General features: G+C 37.0%; 1 protein-coding gene across 2 annotated transcripts in view; it reads right to left on the bottom strand.

The window, feature by feature from the left end:
- IFNE (interferon epsilon) overlaps window positions 1-15,054 on the bottom strand; it is a 97,689-nt gene that overhangs the window by 48,271 nt on the left and 34,364 nt on the right. For both annotated transcript variants that reach the window (XR_012332484.1, XR_012332485.1), the window contains exon 2: window positions 6-75. The gene's annotated coding sequence lies outside the window, so the exon portion shown is untranslated. The remainder of the gene's footprint in view (window positions 1-5; window positions 76-15,054) is intronic.

Below are 15,054 nucleotides of genomic sequence, written 5' to 3'. Positions count from 1 at the left end.
TTTACCTTGCTTTGAGCAGAAGCAGAGAAGGTCCACAGTCCACCCAGGGTTGGGGCTTTGCCAGGTGGTATTCAACTGAATGACAATGAAATAATTCCAAGATATTAGTAAGAGAGTAGTAGAAGTACTGGACCGTGGAATTGGTAACAGGTGAGTCTGGATTATACCTAAATGATCAAGTTCAGGAGCAGTATAGTCCTCCTAAACCCCTCTGATCATATTTTCTCTAGTTTGAATACCTGGTTAGATAACAATGTTACTTGTGTATCCATTCACATGGAAATATCCAAATAATAGCCACTGTTTACTGAATATATACTATCTATGAGACACTTCTCAAAAAGCTTTACCTCCTTCCTCTCCCTCTCAGCAGGATTCTTGGTAAAATAGTGTAAAGTAACAGAGACTCTCTTAGCATTATATAACACATCAAAATTATGAGAAGTGGTCTACATAACAAGAGAAAAATTTGTCCTATATATGTTCTGACAAATTAAAAGACCTAAGCTTTTCTAAGATGAACAGTAAAAGGTATCCAAAGCTCTTCAAAGATGAAAGTTTTAAAAAGGCAAGTATGAGGCATGATCTTGAGGACATTTCATCATGTGGCTAGGAGTAAGCCAGGAAATTAGGCAGGGTAGGGAAGAGAGGTTTAGACAAAGGGAAGATGAAGGGGCCAATGAAAGAGATGGCACCCTGGACAACCATCTGAGATGGTTGCTACAGGCTGAAAAGTATTTCAATGGGAAAGGTTAAGAAATGGTTTGTATTTTCTCTGAATGCCAAGTGTGTTCACTGTTGATTAATGGTAAGATTACTTCCTTTCTGGTAGTAAACAACACCTCCACAACTGTCCAAAATTATTTATTTAACTAACACTTATACCTCTTACTTTGTGCAAGGCATTGTGCTAGGCAAACTGCAAATATCATATTAATTCATTTAATCCACACAATTACTCTATGAAGTATTATTATTACCCCCACTGTATAAACAAGGAAGCTTAGATGAAGACATATTAAATACAAATGTTGTACATTGTTAAGAAAATACATTAATATTATTTCTAATCTTTTTTTAGGAGTTTGGGATTAATACATACACAGTACTATATATAAAATAGGTAAACAACAAGGATCTAATGTATACCACAGGGAACTCTATACTCAATGTCCTGTAATAACATATAATGGAAAATATCTGAAAAAGAATATATATATTTTTAAAAGATAAAATTCTAATGTTTATAATATGCTTGAGAGGTAGGTCTTATTATCTCCACTTAAAAAATGAAAAGAAAAAAACACCTTTGATTTAGAGAATTAAATAACATTTCCAACTACATGGACTTATACTTCTGCTTATAAGGGAGTAACAGGGTAAAGAATTACCCTCCCACTGTAAACAACTAGAAAACAAGACAGAATACAGGCAACAACGATTTTTAGTCACTGGATAATAGGCAGTGGAAGACTGTGATCCCTGAGAGATGGGAAACAAATGAGGCTTTCTGCTTGGAGGCAATTTCTAGACTAGGCTGCCGGAAGAAGAAACCTCCCTGGACAATCTGAGTTAAAGAAAGAGAGATCAGAGTTTGTAGAGCCGACACAGCTAGAATTTGCAGGGAAGAGTACCCAAAAGGGTGGAACTATCTAGAATTTCAGAGATGTACTCTTGAGCCTTTGGTGGATACTAATGTGTGTACATGTTAGGTGAAATCCTACAAGGCACAACAAGTATAATCTTCAGAAGAAGAAAGTAAGTATCATGGACTTTTAGGCTAAAGAGCACAGAGCTGATGAACACTGAATTCCATGAACACTGAATTCATTGACTCATTTGTAAATTTGGGAAAGAAAGGCCCAATACATAGCAATATATAGCAATCATTCAGGTTCCCATCAGGCACATGGGAGAATACATAGGGCATTCCATAAAGAGCCCTTAAAGAGCCACTCTTAAATGTGGAACTAAATTAGTCCTAAAGTAAAGACTGCTCTAGACCTGTCAAAAGTGCTTAAGAACAAGACTGGAAAAAACCAAACTAATCCACAATCAATATGACTGCCAAAAATATATATATATATATATGACTGCCTGGCAGAGCAAAATACAAAACTCTTAAAAGAAATACATCAAAATCCAGCACAATGAAACATAAAATCACAATGTCTGGCATTCAATTAAAAACTACTGTACATATGAGGAAATAGGAAAATGTGACCCATACTTAGGAGAATAATGAGTTAATGAATCAGATTGAGAAATAATGGAACTAGCAAAGATATTAACATTATGCTCCATATGCTTAAGGACATAGAGGAAAACAAACATAAACACAATGAGAAGAGAAATGGAAAACAAAATAAACAAATAAGCCAAAGAGAAAGTCAAGATTTGAAAAATACACTATCTGAATATGTCACTATGGGATTCACAACCAAACAACAAAGACACAACAGAGACGGTCAGGTCATAAATAGAACTCAAAGTCACTTCCACATGACTCCAAGGTATTATGATTTTCTCATGGTGCTTCTCATTTTATAGTGCCCTATAAAAAGCCACAGATAACAACAAAGGCAGAAATATCATTCATGCAGAGGGATTGTGATTAGAGGGACAAATGTAAAGTTCGCATAATGAAGAAAAGAATTTTAGAAACAAGACAGACATAGGCTCAAATTCTAGCTCTGTTATTGAGCTAGGTGAACTCAAATCCATGAACACTGAATTCACTGACTCATTTGTAAATTTGGGAAAGAAAGGACCAATACACGGCAATATATAGCAACAATTAAGATAAAGTGAGAGGATACTTATCACTCCACTTGGCACATAGGCATATAACTTTTTCAATAGCTGGTAGGGGAGAACGCTGAAATTCTTACATGGGCTCAAGAAACTAAATATCAATGACTAGAAGGCCTGCATCAGGCTCAGGAAAAGCTATAGGATGTGTGTGCACGTATGTGTCTATCTGTGTGTGTGGAAGGGGGTGGTCCTGGATGCCAAGGATTCTGCACCAGGCTTCTAGCCACTTTTAAAGCTAGTGGGCCAGATGATGTGCGTGAACATATTTCTCCCAGAATAGCATACAAAGCCTTAATGGATATTACTCTTTTGACCTAAAAAAAAGTTTACAGGAATTCTAGATGGAAATCATCATTGAAAAGGATCTGCCAAAATACATATTTTAGGAAATGTGCCAGTCAACTTCACATTGTAATGAATGTTCTCATTTTCCCTTGGAACAAAATGACGTATTTCAGAGTCTGTTTTACCCTCAGATAGTACTGGCTCTGGAACCCAGCATACTAGATGTACAGTACTTAGAGAGTTAGTTAACCTTATTAAGTCTCCATTTTTGTAAAACTGGCATGCTAATAATAACCTTGTAGTTATAACGGTTAAATAAGGTAACATATATAAATTGCCTAGTATTAGTAATTTAATATTTATTTGTTTCTTGCCCTTCGGGAGTCCTTTTTTCCCTTCAATTCCTATTTATTTTATCTGATATTATGAAATCCTCCTCAGATGGAAATTGAACTAAGATTCCATACCACTGGCCTCTGATGTCAACTCTCTCAGTTTAGGCTTATCACTTCTTCCTTTCCTGAATCAACATTTGAGGGATTAAAAGAGACAAACACAAGAGAAGTCATTGTAACCTCACAGAGCTTTGTCACATTTGGGGTTCATTAATCTCTGAGTTTTGAGAAGAACTTGGTTGGCTTCACTTCTTGGTAGAGCAAAGACAAAAATAAACCAGGAGACTATAAAATATTAAAGAGCTGGAAACTTTGCCCTTTGCCTTCTTAACCTAGCCTACATTTTTCAAGGCTCTAAGCAACTATCAAGAGACAGAGTTGTCTAAAATCAATACTGCTACCTTGTATAACCACCAGAAAGCAGATATGAAGACCGGTGCCTGACCTGGACCAGAGATTAATGAGTTTGCTGAAAAACATAGTCTGACTACCTAGTCACACATTTCTCCTGGCATAGGACTGGAAGGATGACTAGTACAGAGGCTGTGGCCTAACGTGGTGCCAGGAAATTCTCACATTGGTGAGAGTATTATCAAAAGCCCAGTGAGCCGGGAGGGTATCCAAGTGATCTACAGGCTGCCATGCCAAGAACCCAAGTTCACTTGAATTCCAGGTAAAAATATTCTTTGTGGGCTAAGATGTGTTGTCTCAAACAATGTGCTCTTCTAAATAAATGAACTAAAAATGAAGACAAAATACTGCTGCTTAAAAATCTTATTAAAGGTGTAGTAGTAGATTTGCAAAGTTCTTTATGAAGGCTGAAAATCTATGCCTGGAACACGGAGGGAGAAGTACTGAACAGATTTACTTAAATTCAATTTCAATTTTTCCAGGCTTAATAGATATTAACATTGGGTCCATTTATCTTCATGATTAACTTCCTGTAGGCACCTAAGTTTGACCCCATCTATCAGTGTCGAACTTCACTCCGACTAACCTAGGAAGTCAGGAAGCCTAATCTGTGCTGCCTTGGGTCATGTGTGAATGCAAGATGAGGAAGGTCATTCTAAAGATGTAAAACAGGGAGACTGATGCCCAGAGTGGGCCCTCTGGAAATTCAAGAGAAGATGGCTTAGAAATGGTAACACATACCCAACAGCAGGTAGCAACTGGGGCATGGGTGGAGCAAGCTGGAACAATGACAGTGTCTTTGATAAGCATCCTTTGTGGTGGCAGTTCTCCTCTTTGGGGCAGAAATAAAGGTTTTGTAAAAAGTCCTTAGATGCAGAAACAAATGTCCTCTTTGTCACTGTGACTGGGTAGCGAATACAGTCAGGTCATATAATGAAACCATTCACTAGCTTTGGGAATATAAATGGAGCTTCTTCCTACTCATCTCACCTATCCTGAAGGTCAGAACAAGATTAAGATCACCCTGAAATGAACTGACTCCCCTGCTGGTGGTGTACTGATACTTTCAAGAAGGTTTAGTTACATCAGTTTCTGAGGACCTCAGAATTGTTTTTCTTTATCCATCAGTATGCATAATATTTACATACAAGGCAGAAAATAGCATTTTAAAAGAAAACACCTTGTATCACAGAAGGGGGAAAATGGACACTATGAAATGTTGCCAGTCAGCTGTTATTTGGGATTGAGTGTTGAATACAAAGTATTGTACTACTACAAGACTTTAAGGTTATTTGTGAGAATTTCAGAGATCAAGGAGACCCATCATTTTATATTCATCACATGGACCTTTAAAAAGATGTATAATTTTGCATCACAGCTCATGGCCACATTCTTTGTACTTTCACGTTACCATCCAAAACAGTTTAAGGACAGTGCTTTATTTTAAAGGAGGGTATGAGCCTAAACATTATAGTGCTTCATTTTAGATTTTAGTAAAATTGAACTTTTACATACCTAATTCATGTCTATTCAGCCATAATTAGCAAATCACACTATTAGTAATCACACTAATCACACTGATGTGAAAAGAAAAAGTACAGATATGTATGGTGGGAGAGGAGTGAGGTAGGAAACCAAGGGCATTAAGATGGGCAATAGGTACAAAGCAGTTTGTAATTTATTGAGATCAGTACAGGCACAACCACTTTTCTAAACAAGAAAAGCAGTCAATTTTCTGAAAGTCTAAAAATTTTAAATTAGCCTTCATATTAGGCTGAGTTATTATTTTTTAAATTATCAAGAGGTAAATAACTAAGACCACTGGTTCTCGGATGGAATGGAACCAAGATTTTGCAAGTTGAAGCTGGATGATCTACTGCTAAACTCAAATAACGGCAAGCATTTCCCAATGCATATAGAGTAAGTTAATGGACAGAGCTTTCTAAATTGTAAGCATTTTCCTCATAATTTGGTCTTAAACCATTAATGTGGGCAATGATTTATCTTGACTTCTCAAGGTAGCTTCTGATTTGTCCATAATATATAATTAAGGTTGCCATAGCAATAATTCATGGTGTTCTTTTAATAACACCATGACTCCTACATGTTCTTTCCCTTTAAAGACATCAGAAAACAATAGACTAAGACCACTGATCTATTGGCAGGTAAGTAAATTTAAGCTTAAATAAATAAAGAGAAAGGAGCCTGGGCATCCTTCTGTGACTCAGACAAAAATGAGGACACTGGCTGTGGTCTGTGAAAAAGAAGGGCACTGCACATAAGGCAACATCGATATCTCTGGCAGTCTTTTCAAAGGATGAAGTTTCAGCAAGTGCTACACAGTTAATTTTGAGACTTTCCGGAAGGCAGTGCTGTCATTAATTACTCTTTATATTCCTCCTAAAGGGAACTTGATTTTTAAGTACTTGTTACTCCTTTAAAACCTGGACAGTAAGGGTTTGAAATAACCATAAAATTTATTTATTTAAACAATGAAAACTGTCAGTCATCTTAACAAATATTTACTGAGTGCCTATCAATAATAACAGTGAAATCTAGATACTCCTCATTTGATTCCTTAGAGATTGGTTTTGATTTCTACATCACTGTTTTTCTAAATTGTCACTCCTCTTGGCCTTCCCGAGAGAAAGAGTAAGTTGTTAGCATTTAGATTCTCTTGTAATTTTGCCATCTTTTAAGAGGAACTAGAGAATAAACCCTCATACTAAAACACATTAACAAGGAATTACAAATATTAGCTAAAGGCAAGAGAAATACCATAGAAGACTTTGCATATCAGCACATTGCTTGATTACTATTTAAAAAAACTCAGTCCATTAATGTTTTAAAAAATTAAAGGAATGCTTAACTCTGATTCTGGCTACAACCATAAAAGGATGTTTTCAGTACATCAAGAAATGTATAGATGAGATTAAAGAAGAAACGGGCTATTTATGCTATAGGCATGTCACTGAGATACTCGGTATTATATAACTTCAGAATTAAATCAAGGTTGAAAGGTTTTGGAAATTTCACAAGATATTACACTTGATTTCTTTAATCTAGAAAGGCCTTCTTTTTTCTCATGATTTCTCTAACTCATTCACTCAGCCAATCACTGAACATTAAATTCATTTTTTAGTTAAGTGTTAAAACAACTGGTCTAAACTAGAACATGAAGAGACCCAGTCTCACACGTACTCCAGTGTTTATCTAAAATTCTTGAAAGCAGTGATAAAGGATGCTAAAAGGGAAGGCAAACACCAAAACTTGGGAATTTATGTGGGCTATATTATGAAAAGATGAGGAAGAGGAGAGACAAGAAATCTCTAAGGTTTAGGACTTTCTGAAATATCAGCATACTTAAATCTTGCAAGTGTATGAGAAAGTCCTATAAATGAATGGTTCAAAGGACAAAGTTCATTATGATATAGAGGAGAAACAGAAGAAAGGAAAACCAAAAATTGGGGTTATGATGTTTTATAATCAAAATTATTTTAGTGTTTCTGGAAGTATGATTAGGATATACGATAGTAGGAAAATAATTCTAAACTTTTAAGCATATGTAAATATATTAATGATATTCAGTGATGGCACCTGGTGAGTATAAGCAGATACTCCTTACACCCCTTAAGAATAGAGCCCTGCCCACAATTTCTATGACCTAGGTAGCCACGTTTGTTTGTTTAGAGGTGACTGGGCCAGAGGTGGTACATGACCCAAGGACTGTCTCTGCCAGAACCCTATGACATGGTCTGGTACAAAAGGAGAACTGAGCCCGTCAGCTTCTCACTCCTGGGAATCAGAACTGGGACACATGGAGAGTCTGTTACAATTAACAGTGGGAAGTGAAGCTGAAAGGTTGTGATGCAGACAGTCCATAAAAGCAGGTGGTGGCACTCATATAAGAGCCCCTCCTAAGCCAAAGCTATGAGAAAGAGAAAAATGAGTAAGAATAGAAAAGTGTACTGAAAAAGAAAATGGAGTACTCTCAGAGGGAGCAGGGGAGCAGTGAGCAATAGATATATAGGAAATGATGGGTGGAGAAAAGAGTATTCCGTTATAGCTGCTTTGATTCTTGACATCTTCTAGTTCCAGTCATGAATTCTTACACTGGACCCCTCCTGTTTGAGGTAACTGGATCCTTGAAATCATTAGCGTTTAACCACAGCAGTAGCTTATATAATAAAGCACTACTGGAATGCCTGAGCAAGGAAATGAGCTCTCACTGAGCAAAGGGACCGCAGCAACTGCAGCGTTTTGTGTGTGTTTTATGAATTAATAAAAGCTGATCCGTTGCAAGTACTTTGTACATTATACAACAATTGATAACCATCATGACAGAGATTCATCAAATGTATTATATGCATAAGGTTTTGCACTAGGTACCATGAAGAAGTAAGAAGACATGCACTCTCCCCTCACAAAGCACTCTTAGGAGGATCTAACCAAACTTAAAACACCTCTTCATTGGAATGAGATTACTTCACCATTTCCTGTCTAAATTAGGTTCCCTTGTTATGTTTCCATATGCAAAAAGTACTTCCCTATCATAATCAAACTTGCAATGGCTTATCTCTTTCCTTAATACTCCAAGCCATGGGACAGGACTGACTATGTATCTGGTACATGGTGTGTGCTTAATAAATACTAAATGGTGAATAAATAACTGAAAAAATCGAGGCCATGACACAGAAAGTTGGGTAGAAGACTTCTGTAATTCTCAAAAAAACTGATAGAGCTTTTATATTCAGTGAAGGTAGTGATGCAGAGTCATTAAATTTAGGGTAAGTATTCATCTACAGACTCTAATCATTTTAATTTTAAAAGGTTAAAGGGTTTTCCAGAAATACTCACAGACACAGAAAACAAATTTGGTTACCAAAGGGGATAGTGGGGGGTGGGTGAGAGATCAATGAGGAGTTTGGGATTATCAGATACACACCACTATATATAAAATAGATAAACAACAAGGACCTACTGTATAGCACAGGAAACTGTATTCAATATCTTATAATAACCTATAATGGAAAAGAATCTGAAAAAGAATAGAGATATATGTATATGAAACTGATATATATACATATATATGTATATATACACACACATATAACTGAATCACTTTGCTGTACACCTGAAACTAATACAACATTGTAAATTAACTATACTTCAATTTAAAAAATGGTTTCAAAAAAGGTGGGTTTTCCCCTAATTTTTCAGTTTGTGGCCTTGTCACCAGTTACATTTTTACCTTTGTTTTTACCTCTTTTTCATTCTCAAGTGCTGATTCTTCTAAGATTAGACCTTGATCTTCCCAAATAACCTCCTCTCTCCTCCCTCTTTCCCCACAGTCCAGCGATGGAGTCAACCTATTTTTTATGACCAGTCTCTAAAGTCCAGTATATGGGTCCCTTACACAGTTTTAGAAATCAGGAAAGATTTGCAAGTGAAAAGGCAGATGAGAAAACATGGGCAGATACCATTATTGGTTACAGAAATTTTGAGTGCTCTTCTAGAAATTCTTTTAACAGCCAGGTAATTAATTCAGAATCAGCAAGTCAAGTCACTCATTTTTCAGCAAAGTTACACAATTAGATAGAACATATTTCCAAAATATGCAAACTATGAAGGTGGCCTGCTTCCCAGTAACTACATCATCGTCCTGTAATGCCATCCCGGTTCTGTTTCCTCATACATGCTTGATGATCTCCTCAGTACACATCTTTTTGGACTTCTAGATTTTTAATTCCAAACTTAGCAAATTATCTTTGCTGACATTTTCTAATTTGCAGTTCTCATGGCATTACATAGGCATTGTAAGGCAAATCTCTCAGTGCTATTTTCTGATCTGAGACTCTGAAAGCTCTCTAGGCTATTAGAAAGGGCATCTGGCTTTATTGCATATACGCAGGTGATGTGCCTGCTCTGTCAATGGAAACTGCCACTTTTGGGCACTGAGGACCCTCTTATCTCCAAAAACAGAACACACACCTAGCCTCAAATACTTGCTCAACTGGCAAATCAACTTAAATGGACTTTCTTATCATTTACCAACTGGGCTTTGCTTTCAAAGACATAAGATATATTATCTTTACATCAGGGAAGTATTAGTAGTTTCTGACAGCAACTAAGTATATGACCATATATGCAATGCACAGGCAAAGTCCATTAACACTCAAAACTAAAATTTTCTTCGTTTATGAATAATACATGAACTTCTCTGTTTGGACTATCCATTGAAGAGACTTTAGGAAACATCTCACCAGATCCATAAAGCTCTCACCTGTTGCTCCCAGAGCAGGCTCTTGCTCACCCAAACTCCCGTTTCCCACTACCTGGGCAGCAATTCCACAACATTTGTCATATGCACTTACCATAAATGTAACATTTTATTTAATTAACTTTTAAAACAAATTTACTTTCAAAAGGAAACTCTGTGTAGTTTTTCTAATATACATTAAATAAACATGTAAAATATTTATATGGGAATAAAAACATCATCTAAGTTTCAGTGAAACTAAAAGTAGTACTTTGGCTTGTTTCGTCACACGTGTGGATGGAACAGGAAATTCATTGTAGTGGATGCTCTAAGCTTCTCACTTTTTTGCCTCCGCATTCCCAGATGAGCAGAACTGAAAGAAGATGGGCCTAACATACAATCCTCTGTAGTCAGTTTAGCTGCTACAGGTATACTGATAAATAATGAGAACCCTACGAATTAAAACTTTATAGCCAGCTTTAGAATAACATGTTTCATTTTTGTTAAAATTTCAATCACTTCAAAGGCAAACTTTTGTAGGGATAAAGGGAGAAAGGGTGGGTTGGAAAGAATTTATAAACAGTATCTTAGGACTTCATATAACTTCTTACCATTTTTGACGCAGTTTCATAATTTGAACCTCATAATAAGCCAATGAGATAGAGAAAGGTATATGGTTCACAGAATTATCATTATTTTAAGTCCTATAAGCTATTTCTAGGCTTAAAATAGGATAAGAGAAGCTGGACCTTTCTTCAAGATAAAACTAACTAAAATATCACCTTCCTTCTCTTTTGACTGGAGTTAGTTAGGAAATAAGTGATTGAGGCTAAATGAGAACAAAGTTCTGCCTTTTACCCGGGAGTCATAATTTTTAAATAATTTTAAAATTAGACAATAACAACATAAAGCAACAAAACACTGAAAGAAGTTTAAATTACTACTGAAAATGTCCAACTATTTTCTTTCTGTAGATTGCCTTCCAGTTTGCCTACATGCTTAATTTTCACAGCTGTGTTTTCCTATTTTCTAATATATCATATAGTCTCTCCTACTATTACCCCCAATTTACAAATAAGGTAACAGATTAAATGATCTGTCCGAATTCATGTACACAGTTAGAAAATGACAGGACTCGGACTAGAACGTAGGTCTTTTTGCATTTCATTCTGAAGCTCTTTCTATTACCCCATACTGTCTCAGAGAGGAAAAGATGTCCCAATTAAAAAAAAAATCCACAAAAGTCTAAACTTAAGAAATAGATCAATTAAGATGTAACCCTTTAGTTTATAGAAAGATTTATCACTGTAGGAGTCCTATAAATGTTGAAAATTCCCCTTCTGCACAATCAGACTTAGTCTCTTGCCTTGAGGAGCTCATATATCATTTGCAATTTAACAGAAATCTTACAGAAGAATGTATATTTAGAGGTAAAGGATTTTGGTCAATATCAAGTCAATCAGAAAAGAAAAGAAAACATCTTGGAAACTGTAATGTGAACCAGTGGAGAAAAGATAATTGAAGTTAAAAACAACTCCGCAGAAGCACATCAGCAGCCCATGGTGCTCCTGTGTGTAGTTATATAGCCTGTTTATATAAGAAACCTCAGAATATGAAGCACAATTACAAAACACTGTTCCAGTTTTCCATAAGCACAGATGCAGTGGGAAAGCAGGCTGCTTTCAAAACCATGCCCAAGTTCCATATTGGGAATTGTATATGATTTTTAAAAATCTGCCCTGTGACTTAGGATATAAGACAAGTGTTCTCAAAGTGCATTGTCAAACTGCATCAAAATAAGGTGCTTGTTAAAAATGAAGATTCCTGAGTCTCAATCAAGACTTATTAAATCAGAATGTCTAGGGGATGGTTTCGGATCTTCATTTTTAACAAGCTCTCCAGTTGACTGATAATGCAACACTAAAGTTTAAAAACCACTGACTTAGAGGAGTTATTGGATACTTTAGAATACTAATTTCTTAGCCTCTCATTTTGATGTTTCTATATGCCAAGTTTTGTTTTTGCCCCCATGATCACTTAAAATAAAAAAGAAGGTTCAGGTGTTTAGCAAATTACTGTAAAACGCATTAAGATGTGGAGGATTGATTGAAGTGACCTCAGGGTTCATTTCCATTATGGATCCAGCCATCAGTGGTACTGAGGTCAAGGGGTAGTGGATATCTCTCTCAATGGATGTAGATGAGGATAAAATGGAAGTCTGAAAAAGGCAGAAGCAGCCCAAACAAACTCACGAAACAAGTTTTTAGAACAAAGTTATAGGTTAAAAAAGTATTAAATAACAGCAGTTCCTAGAATAGACTGAATGTCCCAGCCTATTGACTCTGCACAGATTTTCTTTACTAGCAAGATAAAGAATGAATAAGGTGATGTGGATCTCTGTTTTTAGCTACAGCTATTGTGTGGGTTCTTAAAAGTTTTCATGGGCAATATCAGCTTACATAATGACCCTTCAGGGCTGGTGTTCTATGCATTTATTTCTGGCTGATAACTTCAAGAATTCAAAGAATAAAACAAGGTGATGAATACACAAACCATCAAGATTGAGATGATAAATCTGTAGAACTTCAGATTAGGAAAGCAGCATAATATTGCTTAAGGTACTTACCATACTGAATTTTAAATGATGTCTCTAAACTAATCATCCTCAGGTATCAATGGAACTTTTATAAGACTTGTAGACTAAAACTGCCATACTTTGTGCTATGTATTTTTGTTAAATTCACAGTTCAGATTAATAATACTCTGAGGCAAGACAAAAATGTATAATACACAGTTTCTGGATGTTATAATACCATGAGCAACAATAAATGGGTCATGGGCTTTCCTGGTGGCGCAGTGGTTAAGAATCCACCTGCCAGTGCAGGGGACACAGGCTCAAGCCCTGGTCCCGGAAGACCCCACAAGCCACAGAGCAACTAAGTCCGTGCGCCACAACTACCAAGCCTGTGCTCTAGAGCCCGCGAGCCACAACTACTGAGCCCACGTACCACAACTACTGAAGCCAGCGTGCCTAGAGCCCATGCTCCACAACAAGAGAAGCCATTGCAACAAAAAGGCCACACACCACAAAGAAGAGTAGCCCCCGCTCGCCACAACTAGAGAAAGCCCACGCACAGCAATGAAGACCCAACGCAGCCAGAAATAAATAAATTTATAAAAAAATAAGTAAGTCATGAGTAGTGACTGTTATTTCTTGGAAAAGCATCAAAATTAAAATTAATTTAGTTTATTAAAAGCAAAACGTTTCACTAAAACTTCAATGCTTAAAAAACATGATCAGCAAACAGTATTTGTTAACTATTTTGATTCTGTAAAGTGAATCTGTAAAAGTTGCTTTTAAAAGAGATCTACAGACAATGAGCAACTCTAGAAATAAAAGAAGACAGAGGAGTAAGAACTAACCCAGAGAGAAGAATTTGAGATATTGGACAATTAATTCCTTGGCCTTTTGAGATCTCTGTGTCTTAACAAAGAATTCCACATGTGCTATAGTTCTGGCAACGCAGTTCCACACATTCCATGGCTGATTACCTGTTTCTAGCTGAAGAAAAGTTAACTTTTTTTCCTTGGTAGTAAAATAAAATTTGTTGGGTGTCTACTACTACTACACATACCTCAGAAATTTAAGACACTAACTTAGACACAAAGTAAGAATTATCTGGCTAAAATATCTCATTTCTTAGTCTCAAGAATCCTGAGGGTTTAGTAGTAGTATCCTCATTTTGCACTTGAGAAAACTGTAGCTCAAAGGTTAAATGACTGTCCAAGAACACACCATAGGTAATACCGGTGGTGAGATTCGAACATAAGTTTTATTCTGAAACCCATGCTTTTCTCACCATGATTTGCTGAGCTCCATGAGTCTGTGGACCCAATGATCTATATAGTCATCCCTTGGTATATGTGGGGGATTGATTCCAAGAGTCCCCAGGGATACCAAAATCCACGGATGCTCAAGTCCCTTATATAAAATGGTGTAGTATAGCTGGCTCTCTGCATCTGCATGCTCAACAAACTTTGGATCAAATTTCAGTCTGAATACAGAGGACTGACTGTATGTTGGGACTGTTTTAAAGAGTTAGGTTTGCAGGCCCAGAACGGTTTTACCAAAACCATTCAAAATGGGAAGAGACTGACATCTCTCCAGCATAATAAAATCAGGGTGGAGTCTCAAAAATATGCATGAAGGGACTACTATGTGTCAGGCTCTGGGGATACTGTGGTTGGTCAAGACACAAGGTCCCTAACTTCCAAGGGGCTTACATTCTAACGAGGGAGATCAAGATACTCAACAAGCCAACACATGTGTTTCAGATGGTGACCAATGTTTTGAAAACATATGGCAGGGTACAGGCATGAAGGGTGACTATGGTATGTGACAGCTGTTTTAAAGAGTGGTCAAGGAAGGCTTCCCTGAGGAGGTGATGTCCTTGCTAAGACCCAAATGAAGAGAAAGAGGCAGGAACATCCTGGATGTGTTCAAGGATCAGCCAGAAAGGCAGTGCGGCTAAAATGAAGTGACTCAGAGTATGGCAGGAGAGGTCAGGGAGGTGAGAGGTGCCATGTAATGGAAACCCACATCCAAGAAAGGGTACACATCCGGAGCAGTGCGTGGAGGAGCAGCACGCAGGTGGCGATGGCTGCTGTCAGACAAGAGAGGTGGCAGTATGCTGGCATAGCAGGCTCTCAGTTCAACAGCTATGCCAGCATCTTGCCTCCTCTCCAGTTCCAAGTTACAGGGGCAGCACCATGCCTCTTCGATGTTTTACTTTTCCAGAATCTTCCCTTCCACCTGAGGGAGGGAAAACACACTCATTAATTGAAAATGCAAACTGGTCTCTGAACATTACAACACAATCTTCTTAGAGC

Source organism: Tursiops truncatus, chromosome 6 (genome assembly GCF_011762595.2).
Source record: "Tursiops truncatus isolate mTurTru1 chromosome 6, mTurTru1.mat.Y, whole genome shotgun sequence".
Lineage (NCBI taxonomy): Eukaryota > Metazoa > Chordata > Mammalia > Artiodactyla > Delphinidae > Tursiops > Tursiops truncatus.
This window is presented reverse-complemented; position numbering and strand designations above follow the sequence as displayed.